This window comes from Archocentrus centrarchus, chromosome 21 (assembly GCF_007364275.1).
Source record: "Archocentrus centrarchus isolate MPI-CPG fArcCen1 chromosome 21, fArcCen1, whole genome shotgun sequence".
Classification (NCBI taxonomy): domain Eukaryota; kingdom Metazoa; phylum Chordata; class Actinopteri; order Cichliformes; family Cichlidae; genus Archocentrus; species Archocentrus centrarchus.
Genome location: NC_044366.1, coordinates 12,638,646 through 12,651,814, shown reverse-complemented (window position 1 = coordinate 12,651,814; position 13,169 = coordinate 12,638,646).

Genomic DNA, 13,169 nt, shown 5'->3' with positions numbered 1-13,169 from the left:
TCCTACTCTCCCCTGCCTTGAAAGGTGGCAACATCAGGAGGAATATTTTCATTGTATTAAGAAGACTCTTTGGATACCCTGGTCCTCATCAAGCTTGTAACTCTAGGAAGAAAATATCAAAAGGGATGATCACTTCATCCCACTGGAAAGTTCTTTCTTCTTCCTTATAAGATGGAAGAATATTGTCAGTAGTGAGGAATGTGAAGCAAGGTGGACAGTGTGAGCAAAGGTCATCAACATTGGTTGTCATTAAGACTGCACCCAGCTCATCATGAGAACATAATCTTTCGTTGCAGTGAGGTCATCATCATCATCATCATCATCAAGCTTTATTTATCAAGCACTTTAAAAAGCCACAGCAAATACAAAGTGCTGTACACCAAATAAATAAAATATTTAGAGAAGAAAACAAACAATTAAAAATAAAAAATTAAATAATTAAAAAAAAAAAAAAGTAAAACATTAAATAGATAAGATCAATGTCTCATGCTGGGTTGGAGGCCAGACAGTATAATAAGTTTTAAGATGAGTTTTAAAAATAGACAGTGAAAGGCGACTGTCTAACGTGCAAAGGCAATTCATTCACAACTTAGGGGCAATAATGTAAAAAAACTCGGTCCCCTCTGAGCTTCCGCTTAGATCTCTGTACGCGTAACAGCATCTGATCAGATGACCTGAGATCTCGGACAGGAGTATAGGAGCAAAGCAGTTCAGAAAGGTAAGGTGGAGCAAGCCAGGATATATATTTGAACTAAAATAGATGCTTTGATCCCTACTATAGGACACCATGTAAACGTGAGGTGATGCAACACATTAAATGGGACAGGAAAAAAAAACATTTGATAGTGTTGAGATTCTTTGAGATTAGATTTTTTTAAAGTTACAATATTTGGGAGGAACAGCTGTTACTTGCAACTGGTTCAATGTCTTCAATAGACTTATAGATTTGTATCTAGAAAAGCTCAAGTTAGACATTTTAATTTTAAGGTGTTGGGAAAAAAATTGTGATCAACAGGTTTTTTTCTACACCAAAAAAAAAGAAAAAATTCTCTTTGGGATTTTTAAAATTATTTTTAGATCAGATTGTATTGCAAACCATGTTAATTACATTTTGAGCATTATATTATATATTATATATTATATATATATATATATATATATATATAATATATTATATATAAATCATACTGATAATGTAGAGGCCTTAAAAACTTACGTATCAAATATGATACACTTGGTGTTGGAGGGTTAAAATTCAGTTTTAGTTGCTATCCTCAATGTTTTAACCAGTTATGAAGGGTAAGAAGGGATTGGGGCTGTTTGCTGTACAAAACCATGGGATCTAAATTATAGCTTGTCACTCTTCACAGTACAATTGTGATTATCTAAATACAACGTCTCTCAGGAAATCAGACCTGGGGCTTTATTCAAACTCCAAAAAATTTCAAACTGTTTCAGTCATCTCACCTCTGCAGAACTTGGAAATGTCATCTGACAGCCTGCATCCCTATCTGGGTGAGATCAGAAAGTAGTCATCACAGCCCAGACCATCTGTTTATACCAAGACAAGCCACAGAGCTCTGACTCAGGGTTATCCAACACCACCAGAAAACGCAGCTGACTCCCAGTGAAAAAAGCAGACATTGTGAGGTGGCTGCCACAGCTTTTTAGAGTTCTGATTTCACATAGTCTAAACAATACAAATAGTGAGGAGTGCTTTGGAAGCAATAGTTCTGGATATGCTGTTAAGCTAACTAAGATCATGTACTATGCTGCCTCACTGAGTCAGCATTTTCTCTTTTTTAATGTGGATATGATACAGTTTTACAGTGTTATTATTCCCTTCTGTGGAAGGAATTGTGTGTTTGCATGATTCCTGGAGCTATGTTGTTGGGGACAATTTGCCCCTGGTGGGGTCTCCCAAGGCCAGTTGGTCCTGGGTGAGGGGCCAGACCAAGAGCAATTCAGTGAAAGAACGCCTACAAAGAAATCAAGGGACATGGCTACCCTGCCCAGGATAAGGTTACTGGGGCCCCACCCTAGAGCCCGGCCTCGGGGGAAGTGCTGGTTGACAGGCCTTAAGCCATGTAACACTCTTGGGCACTTCTCACAGGAGGGACCATAGGGGTTCAGTGATGTGTGGATCAGGCGCATGCCTGGATGCCTCCTAGGTTTCACCAATGTCCTACCAGGAAAAGGCCCCGGGTCAGACCCAGGACATGCTGGAGAGATTATGTCTCTCAGCTGAACTGAGAATGCTTCTGTGTCGCCCTGGATGAGCTGGCTGGTGAGAGAGAGGTCTGAGTGACTCTCACGATTGAAACGCAGACAAGCAGCAGAAAATGGATGGATGAATGGATTATAATAATAATAATAATAATAATAATAATAATAATAATAATAATGATTATTATTATTATTATTATTATTATTACAGATTTAAGTAAAATTACTACTTACTTAAGCATACAAACTATGTACTGTTAATAATAGTAGTGTTTGGTTAAATAGTGGTTTTCTAATAAAGTTACTTGCGCTTATGTGTCCTAATTCAGGAATATCGTGGACAAAGTCAGGAAGAAAATCACAAGTTCATACTGAAACCACAAACTCAAAAATAGAGATCTACACTGAAAATTAGACTTGTTGCAAGCTGCTTAATATTTTAACCGTCTTTACAACGGAACAGTTACAGTTAGATCAATCTGTTAATACATTTGAAATATCAAGAATTTAATGTCACAAATACAAGTAGACTAGACTTGTAGAGTTTTAGTATTTCAGTTTGGGGGTTTTTTTTTCTCAGTTTTAGTTTTTCCTTGTCTGTGCCTGTGTGTATCTATGGTGATATTGCATAGGGACTACTCGGTTTTGTTGTATACTGAAGGTATTGTTGTAAGAGGGTGTGTAGAACACCCACAAGGACAGCTATGATACTGTTAACGGTGCTTCACTCAGCTGGAAATATTGGCCAGCTGAGTGAGACTTTTATCTCTGATAGAAAGACTCATTGCTCTTTTTATTGTAGAGTCTCACCCAGTGGTGCTTAAAGAAACCTGGGAAATCAAGTTAAGTCAGTTAAGAATGTCACTTTCAGGAAAGATGTATGTTCTTCGGCAATATTTCCCAAACAAGATATTAATACAGCAAGGGATTTATTTTCTATTTCTATTTGCTTCTTTTTTTTTTTTTTTTTTTTTTTTGGTGTGTGTTTCCTTTTTTGCAAATAAAAAAAAAATCAGTCAAATTATTAAGTGATAAATTGTACAGCGTAGCATAGGATGTGCATTATAATGAAGCAAAATAAATAAATGAATAATAAATAAATAAAACAAAAAATAAAAACAGCAGAAAGCATATTTTCACACTGTAGCGGTACATCATCCAAGTACAATAAATGCTGATTCCAATAAACAGCCTACTTTAAAAAAAAAAAAAAGTCTTACACCAGTTCTGATATCTCTTTTGTCTAATTCATGTCTAAATGTATGAATGTATTTAGTTACTTTTATTCAGCTACTAAATTATTTCCTACAGCTGGTTGCATCTATGAATGTTTCTTGGCTCAGTGAACAAAACAAAAGAAAACATTTGTATTACCTCTCGTCTGCATTGTTCCTATCCACAGCACTTAAAACCTGCTTCTAAATGAATGAAAAGAAATAACATTTCTCATGAATAATCATCACATGACTTACTGCAGACACAGCTTGTCTGAATATAAAACCTTATAATAAACAAATTTCCACTGGGTCAGCCAACAACAGCAGACATTAGCAAGCAATTGTCTCATTCTTCAGCTACATTATTCCCATATACTGGGTAAATCCCCCTTTGGTGTAATTGCATGTAAAAGCCATTATCATCTGGGTCCATGCTAATCATATTTTGAGGCTGGGCTCTGGGGTAATTGTTGAACTTTCTGTCAATGTGTGGAGATAGAAATGCAATCCTGGCACTGGCATAGCTGCAGCTGCTTCCCTTTTCTGGTCTGAACCCCTAAACCACTACAGATTGCCTTTCATTCTGCCCTACAGCAGACAATGAAGCAGAGTTAAGTTCTTTAGATGGTTTGGAGTTTTATTGTTGTTACTGTACCTTGAGAGTTGGCACCTCACTCCTTGGGATGAAAGATTGACTCCATCATGCCTCAGCAGCAGTGGAAAGAAAAGAGAAAGAAAGGCCAGCAAAAAGTAGAATGAAGGGAGAAAGAACAAAGGGAGTGGAGAGCGAGATGGAGAGTCTCATGTTAACACTGTATGTGGAGGCAGCTGTCTCAGAGCAACTCACTCTTTGGAACCACTTACAGACTCATCAGTCAAAAGAGCTGCACCTGCAGCTATGCTTGTGTGTGTCTGTGTGAGAGAGAGAGGCGCTCACGCACACGTGTCACTGTTAACACGTGAGCGGCCAAATTTGTATGTAGGATAAATTACATTTTTGGAAACACTTACTAATATGTGTTTACATTTCTGCATGCATAGTTTACATCTCTTGCATGAATATTATTGTATACTTCAAACTTCCTCTCTATCAGCCACAACTCGCTTTTTCCACAATTTTACTGGTCAAGATATAGACTGATATAATAAAGGCCCATACAAACAATGAAATGTTTGACCGATAATGCCAGCTCCTGACACTTGTTCAAATATTCTTTAGACCTGAGAGTTCACCAGGAACTGAATGTTTTGTTCTGAATGTCATTCTTAGTAGGGTAACAAAAAGCAGCAGCAATTTTAATCATATAATTCATGTAAGTGATAAACTAACATATTGTTATAAAATATTGCATTATATTAAAAATGATCTTTGTTTGATTTGGTTATCTTAAGAGGTGCAGATGCTACCAATGGCTGGACAGCAACTCAAACGTAAATGTTCATAAAGAACCTCGGGAGAACTTTCCATAATTTTAATATGTACATACAAAATGTGAACAAATATATTCATAACCACCAAGTCTCATGAAACATTCATCACAGGGAAAGGCGGTAATGATTCTGGCATCACGTTGCTTGGGAAAATATATGGCTCCTAATTACTATGCTATCAACCATATTTGGCTTCCCAGTTTATCATACATAATACGGACTTGAATCACAATCAGAGGCAGGATTGTGCTTCGTCACTTTCTCTGCTGAGCTCAGAAAAATGTAAAAAGACATTCAAAAGAAAAAAAAAATATCTATCTATCTATCTATCTATCTATCTATCTATCTATCTATCTATCTATCTAGATAGATAGATATAGATTTTTTTCAATATATATATATATATATATATATATATATATATATATATATATATATATATATATATATATCCATCCATCCATCCATTCACTTCCGCTTATCCTGGTCAGGGTCGCAGGGGGGCTGGAGCCTATCCCAGCTGTCATAGGGCGAGAGGCAGGTTACACCATGAACAGGTCGCCAGCCTGTCACAGGGCCAACACAGAGAGACGAACAACCTTTCACACTCACATTCACACCTATGGGCAATTTAGATTAGCCAATTAACCTAACCCCAGTAAGTGCATGTATTTGTACTAAATTTATTGTATTGATTGTGTTTGAACACAAATAACTGCTAAACAGCTGATGCAATAGGACGTTCCCATCAGAGTAGCTGTCTCAAGTATGGTACTGACATGTGGAGAGGTAACATTGATTGGCTGAATTCAGACATCAAGATAGATGTTACAGTATTGAATATCAGAAGACTTTACAGTTTATGTCTTCCTAACCACTCAGAGACAAATCCCCTTAACTTCAGGGTAGTAGAGATTGAAAGAAAGAGAAAATAAACCAAAACAAAATACACTATGTGAATATTTTCAGATCTTGCACATATGGTTAATGTTTGCTATATGAGTCTATTAGAATTAGGTGAAATGTTCATGTATTTAAGCAGTCTCAGACATTATTTGACAGTTATAAACTCAAACAACTGTGAGCTTTTCAATACGCTGTAAGTCACTCAAAGAACTCCAAAGAAACTTCAATATAAACTTCACTTTAAGAACCCCCCCCCCCCCCCCCCCCCCCCACACACACACACACACACACACAAACCCTAAAAAACAGGGGGTAGCAGTCACAAAAATCATAACAAAGTCCTGTACCTCTTTTCTTCCATTGTCATGCAAAGGTCAATTTGGAAGCATATAAAAGAAAATCTACATCACATGAACTTTGCAATCTGCTTCTGATAATGCAGATAATGCAGCTCTCAATTAATACCAGAGTTGAACTGGAAACCACTGAGCACTGTGGGCTAATTCTTTATTTTTTAAAGAATGAGGACTTGGTATGCGTGTTCAACAATGTGCATGAATCTGAGTTTTGGTGAAAGGGTTCACTGGATTTGGATTCTCTCTCCACGGTGTGGTTGTATGAAAGTTATAATATCTTAAATCTAGTCTGCCATGGTCAGGGCGCTCATCAGGACACACAAAGACACTCACATATTCAAAAAATAGGCTGGTCATCCAATGGCTCCAAGACACTTCCACAGAAGTTACACAGCACTGAAAGACAAAATCTAACCACATCAGATGACTGGAAATAAGGACTGTCTGCTAAATATTCCATTCCAGAACCGCTAAATGTTCCTATAACTAATCCTAACCAAACAGCAACTGAAAATTGTATAATAAAATTTTTTATAAAACTTGTTTCTATGGTATACTGAAGTATAATGACAAGCCTTTCATAAGTTTCAAGCACCTTTATTGACAATTACTTTATGCAAAGAGGCAATATTTGCTGTGTTGGCCCTCGCTTTTCAAGATCTTTGCCGTTTGCCCTGGCATGCTGTCACTCAACTTCTGGGCCAAATCCCGACTGATACCAATCCATTATTTTTGTTTGTCAGTCCACCTCTTGAGGGTTCAAGTTCTTGATGAGATTAAGGTCTGTGGAGTTTCTGGGCCATCGACACACAGTTATCATTTTGCCTTATGGAACGATGTTCCATCATGCTGGAAAAGGCATTGTTCTACACCAAACTGTTCTTGGAGGGTTGGGAAAATTGCTCTCTGAGGATATTTTGGTACCATTCTTTATTCATGGCTGTGCTTTTAGACAAAAATGTGAATAAGCCCACTCCCTTGGAAGAGAAGCAAGCCCACACATGAATGTCTCAAGATGCTTCACCGTTGGCATGACACAGGACTGATGGTAGCACTCACCTTTTCTTCTCCAGACAATCGTTTTGTTCAGATGCCCTTAACAATTGTATCGGGGGTTCATCAGAGAAAATGACTTTCCTCCAGTCCTGAGTAGTTTAATCTCTGTATTTTGCAGAATATCAGTCTATCCTTGATGTTTTTCCTGGAGACATGCCTGTGAACCCATGCCTGTGAAGCCCTTTCTATGCAAAGCATTAATGACTGCATGTGTTTTTCTTGCATGTAACCATGGTTAACAGAGGAAAAACACTGATTTCAAGAACCACCCTCCTTTTAAATCATCCAATCTATTATTCAAACTCAATCAGCATGACAGAGTGATCTCTAGCCTTGTCCCCATCAACACTCTCACCTGTGTTAATGAGAGTATCACTGAAATGATGTCAGCAGGTACTTCTGTGGCAGGGCTGAAATGAAGTGGAAATGGGTTTTTGGGGATTTAGTTAATTTTCATGGCAAAGAGGGACTTTGCAATTATTTGTAATTCATCCCATCACTCTTCATAACATGCAAATTGGCATCATAAAAACTGAAACAGCAAACTTTGTGAAAACCAATACTTTTGGCCATGACTGTATATTTTCAACTTTGCAAAAATGAATATATCAGTTGAAAAAAGATAAAGGACAAAATATCCACAAAAACCTCTTTACCATTTTTGCAGCATAATCCACTACTCCAGAGTTCCAGCCATATTCACAGTATGTTGCAAATGTTCACCTAAGTATAGCTATTTTTTAATTTCAGATGATTACACAGTATCCAAGCAGCAGGCACACCATTGCATTTTTACCATGTCCAATCACAAAATTAACAATATCTGTCATTATCTCTAACACACACTTTTTAAAACAAAAAACAAAAAACAACATGGACTTTGTCAGCAACCATGTTACTAAAGCAGTGGACAAAACTGTTCAGTGTTAACATTCTCTAGGTGATCTATAGGAAAGCAAGACATGTGTTGCTGAACTTTCTGTTTCGGCAGGATGAATTGTCCTCCTGGCTCACTGGAGGACTGTGCTGGATTACAGGACTGTACAGGCCTGGTGTTAATGTTTAATGTGTGCCTCAGGGCTCAGTATGCTTATTACAGAATGGTCAAAGTAACTGCTGCATTTCAAAAGGCCTGGTGTGCGGATAGAGCTGTTTATACTGTACTTCAAAATCTAAACTGTATAGCCGCTGTTACAGACCGTTTGTGGCTGATGCGACTGGCATGATGTCTGCTTCTCTAATGTGTGAAGATTTGACTTGCTGGATTTTCTTCGGGTATTTTCTGATTCATTATGGCTGTTTTAAGGCTGCCGGTTGTGCGTATAAAGTTGCAGTTCTTGTGAATATGAAGAACTTGGGGGCAAAACCGTGAAGGCATTTTTCACTATACGATGATGCACAATCTTTTACAGTAATTGCACACTCCAGCTGATGTTACACAGATATTTGAAAATATTTACTCCACAAAATTAAAAAATAAGATTAAAATATAAAAACAGTGTCAGTCAATCCATACATACATACGCACACGTCCTGAAAAAGACTCATTGACAAATACCCACCAGTGTGAAAATAAGATTAAAACAAAAAAGATTCACTTGCCAGTCTGACAAAGTAGACACTTTTAAAAATCACAAAAAATTAAGATAATTCAAGATTTTGGGCACCTTTTTAATGCTTTAGACATAGCTTCTACCAGGAAGTCTCATTCACCATTTACACTTGCATGCCTGCGATTTCACTGCCTGTGATCTCAAACTAATGAGAACATAAACCTCTATGTAAAACTGACACAACTTTAACATTCATCATATAATATTCAAGCAGGGAACATCTTTCTGGAGGGTAAGTACTTTTGATACTTTATGTGCAATTTGTCAATAATACAGTTTATGTGCAGTGAAGTGTTTTCATTAGTGTTTTATGGCTACTTCTGCTAAAGGAATGGTTCTAAGAAAATCCTCCACTTCTCATCATTGTCAGCAAAATATTAGTAACATTTAGATGTTGACTGCATAAGTAATAATATTGTAGAATTCCCTCAGCCAGGGAAGACTGTGGAAAGGTAAAGACATCCACACAGTGTGCAGCAGGATGCATCAGGCTCTCAGCATATAAAAGAATAAAAGACAGGAAGCGGCTTTGTCATAAAAAGATGATAAAATCATCCACCATTTGTCCTCAGGGAAGTAACGTGTCTGTTTATCCTGCTTTTGTTGATATGCAAATGGTATCAAACACAAAATAATACTTTACTTTTGGTAAATGGCTTCCTACATGCATGTGTTGATGCATGCGTACACGACTAGTTTTAATTTTGGCCCAAATTTTATTTAGTCTGGGTGTCATTTAATAAAGATCCCATTTTTAAAGTAACCTCATAGTAGAGTGTTATGTGGTGTGTGAGGAATTCTCCTCACACGGAAAAAGCAAAACTTGACTGGAACAATTTTGATGATGTTTGTTTGAATAAAATCCTAAACATGAGCAAAACTGAAAACATGTCATGCACTCAGCTGCCTGTTTAGTATGAGCTGTCATTAGGTGATCTGACATTGTTTCTAAACATGTCAGGCCTGGCTTTTGGTTGTTATAGAGTAAATCCAAGCAGTTCTTACCCTGACTATATTAATGACTCCCATATGATTAATAGAGGTAATAAATGATGGACCACCATGATTGAGACGCTAAAGCTGGATAGAAGTTATAATATGATATGCTTTTATCAAGACTTTTTAGTTATTTTTGTTGACAGTGAACAATAACAATGAAGTTCATTATTTTGCCAGAAGTGACAGGACCCCATTTTTTTTTCCTTTTTCCTTTTTTCATTAAATGCTGTAAACTGTGTGTTTCCAGACTTTATGGAAGACTTGAACTTTTGGTTGTTGGTAACTTTTACCCGTTACCAACAGCTAAATTATACCAGTACAAAAACTATAAACTGAAGATGTTTTCTAAATATGTAGACAGACAGAAGTGGCAGATATTGAAAACTCCTACCAATGGCTTGACAAGGCTGGGCTGAAAGACAGCACAGAGGCACTAATCATGGCAGCACAGGAGCAAGCTCTAAGCACAAGATCGATAGAGACCTATAGGGGTCCATCACACCGGGCGAGACCCGAGGCGCAGGCTGTGCAGAGATGCCCCTGAGACAATCCAGCACATAACAGCAGGGAGCAAGGTGCTAGCAGGCAGGGCATACATAGAATGCCATAACCAAGATTAAAGAAATAAGTATTTAAAGTTTTTAGAGTATGTAGTGTGTAGCGCCAGCTTGTGCCAGTACAGAACATGACGTCACTGGTTTGGTTAGTTGCCGCTAATGCAGTGTTGACAACTTAGTGACTTTGTCACTAGATTTAGCAACTTTTTTCCAAAAGGTGACTAGTGACAAATTTAAAAATTTTAAAAGTGCCTACAATGTTGCTTTCTAGTAGTGCAATCCCCTTGGGTCTGTCTACCTTCCCTCTCTTTGTTACCATCCGACTACGCTTCTCCAGTCCCAGTGACATTACGACATCATTACTGTAGATCCTAGATGTGTGAATCAATGTCTCGTTCACTCCTGACATGCAACATGATGTCATACATGTAGAGGAGGTGGCTGAGTTTGCTCCTGTCTATAATCAGTATCTGTAGCCAGTCTTGTATGATCTCGATGAGGGGGGATCAGGCCTAATGCAGAACAGCAGTGGGGACAGAGCATTTCATTGCAACTGGTTTGAAGTTGGGGCAGCACGGTGGCGTGGTGGTTAGCACTGCTGCCTCACAGTAGAATACCATCTGGAAGGCCTGGGTTCGATCCACCTTGGCCCAGGCCTCTCCCCCTCTCTGTGTGGAGTTTGCATGTTCTCCCCGTGCTTGCGTGGGTTTCCTCCGGGTACTCCGGTTTCCTCCCACATTCCAAAGACATGCACTTACTGGGGTTAGGTTAATTGGCTAATCTAAATTGCCCATAGGTGTGAATGAGAGCATGAATTGAGTGTGAAAGGTCGTCTGTCCCTCTGTGTTAGCCCTGCAACAGGCTGGCGACCTGTTCAGGGTGTACCCTGCCTCTCGCCCTATGACCAGTTGGGATAGGCTCCAGCCCCCCCGCGACCCTTAACAGGATGGGCGGAAAGCGAATGGATGGATGGATGGATGGATGGATGGTTTGAAGTTGGCCTCTGGTGTTGTTCTCCACATCCACTGAGTTCCTGATTGATCTTGTACAGTTCTACTGTAGGCATTCCAGGATCCATGTATGAGGCATTGTGTGAGGCTTTCTTGTAGTCAATCCAGGCAGTGCACAGGTTGGTCAGTCTGGTTACAATCTTGAGTTACTGCTCTATCCACTAGTAGCTGGTAATTCTGCCAATTCCTTTCTGGGCCCTGCTCATGCATTGAGCCATGCCTGTTTATTTTAGCCACTATGATGCCTGTCGTTTGATCTAGATCACTAGCTGGAGCAGTGTGTTGTGTTGCATCTTTCTCCCATATGGCTCTTGCAGTATTGCTCCGTCTCCAGCCTTGGTGGGGAACTGTTTTCATATTGTTTCCCTGGATGGTTCAGTGGAGAACATCTGGTTATTCTCCTGGCTTCTATGTCTCTGGTATACTGTACCTCTTCAAACGTTAGCCAAGACTGTGAGTCTTTCTTTGCTTGCCAGTTTCTGAAGCCTCAGCTATGGGCAGCTTGTTGTACTTCGTTCTTCATCACACCTTTCTGAAGCTCTGATAGCTGGCTAACTTCCCACTGTGCTACCTCTTAGCTTCTAATCTTCTTTTCCATGGAGGGTACTGCTCCTTGTGGATGTTCATCTTGTAGCCAATCATCTCAAGGTTCACTGCTGTGCTGTGGTATACATCAGCTTGTTGGTTTTTTCCTCTTTGCTTCCTCTACTTCCGACCTCCCAGCCCTGTTGGGTCCTGCTGCAACAAGATGGCGGCGCGCATAGTCGCAGCGGCTCAGTGCTCTCCTTTTCGATGCTCTGTGAAATTGTGTATGTTGTTATGTGTGCTTCAACTGTGGCTCAACACATCACCATTATGTCGGGCGGACATTATAACATACAGACGGCACGAACTCCTACATATAGGAGCACAAAGTGAGCAGGCGGTGTATGGCTGACTTCCTCCACTCTCACAACATCCGGTGGACATCGCCAGACCACCTGGCTCTTTGTGGTTCATCATCCCTGTGAGGGGGGGGTCGCAGACGGAGACGGCGCAGAGAAAGGAGGCAGAAAAGAGGCGGCAGAGCTGGCGTTTTGGAGAGAGGCTACGTAAACGGCCTCATAGACCTCCGTTACCCAGTGTTTTCCCTCGCCAATGTAAGATCACTCCCGAATAAAATGGACGAGTTGAGACTGCTGGTGGCTACAAACAGGACCGTGAAGGACTGCTGCGTTTTGCTCTTCACTGAGACCTGGCTTCATTCATCCATTCCTGATGCAGCCATCGAGCTAGCCGGCAGGACAACGCACCGGCATGACAGAATGCGGACTCCGGTAAGAGCAGAGGAGGGGGTGTGTGCTTGTATGTAAACAACAGCTGGTGTACAGACAGTATGACTGTGAACAGCCACTGCTCTCCGGACCTGGAGTACATGACTGTTAAATGCAGGCCCATCTATCTGCCCCGTGAGTTTACAGCTGTTTTGATCACTGTTGTTTATCTTCCCCCTGATGCTAATGCTAACTCGGCTGTTAGTCTCTTACATGACACGGTTTGCAGTCAACAGAGCAGATATCCTGAGGCTGTACACATCATTGCAGGAGACTTTAACCATGTCGATTTAAAGACTGTTCTACCCAAGTTCCATCAGCATGTTAAATGCCCTACAAGAGGGAACAGCACACTGGATAAAGTCTACTCTAACATCAAGCTGGGTTTCAGGGCTGTGCCACTGCCACATCTGGGCCAGTCAGACCATCTGTCCCTGCTTATGATTCCAGCATACACCCCCCTCAGCAAAACTGCTCTTTCTACA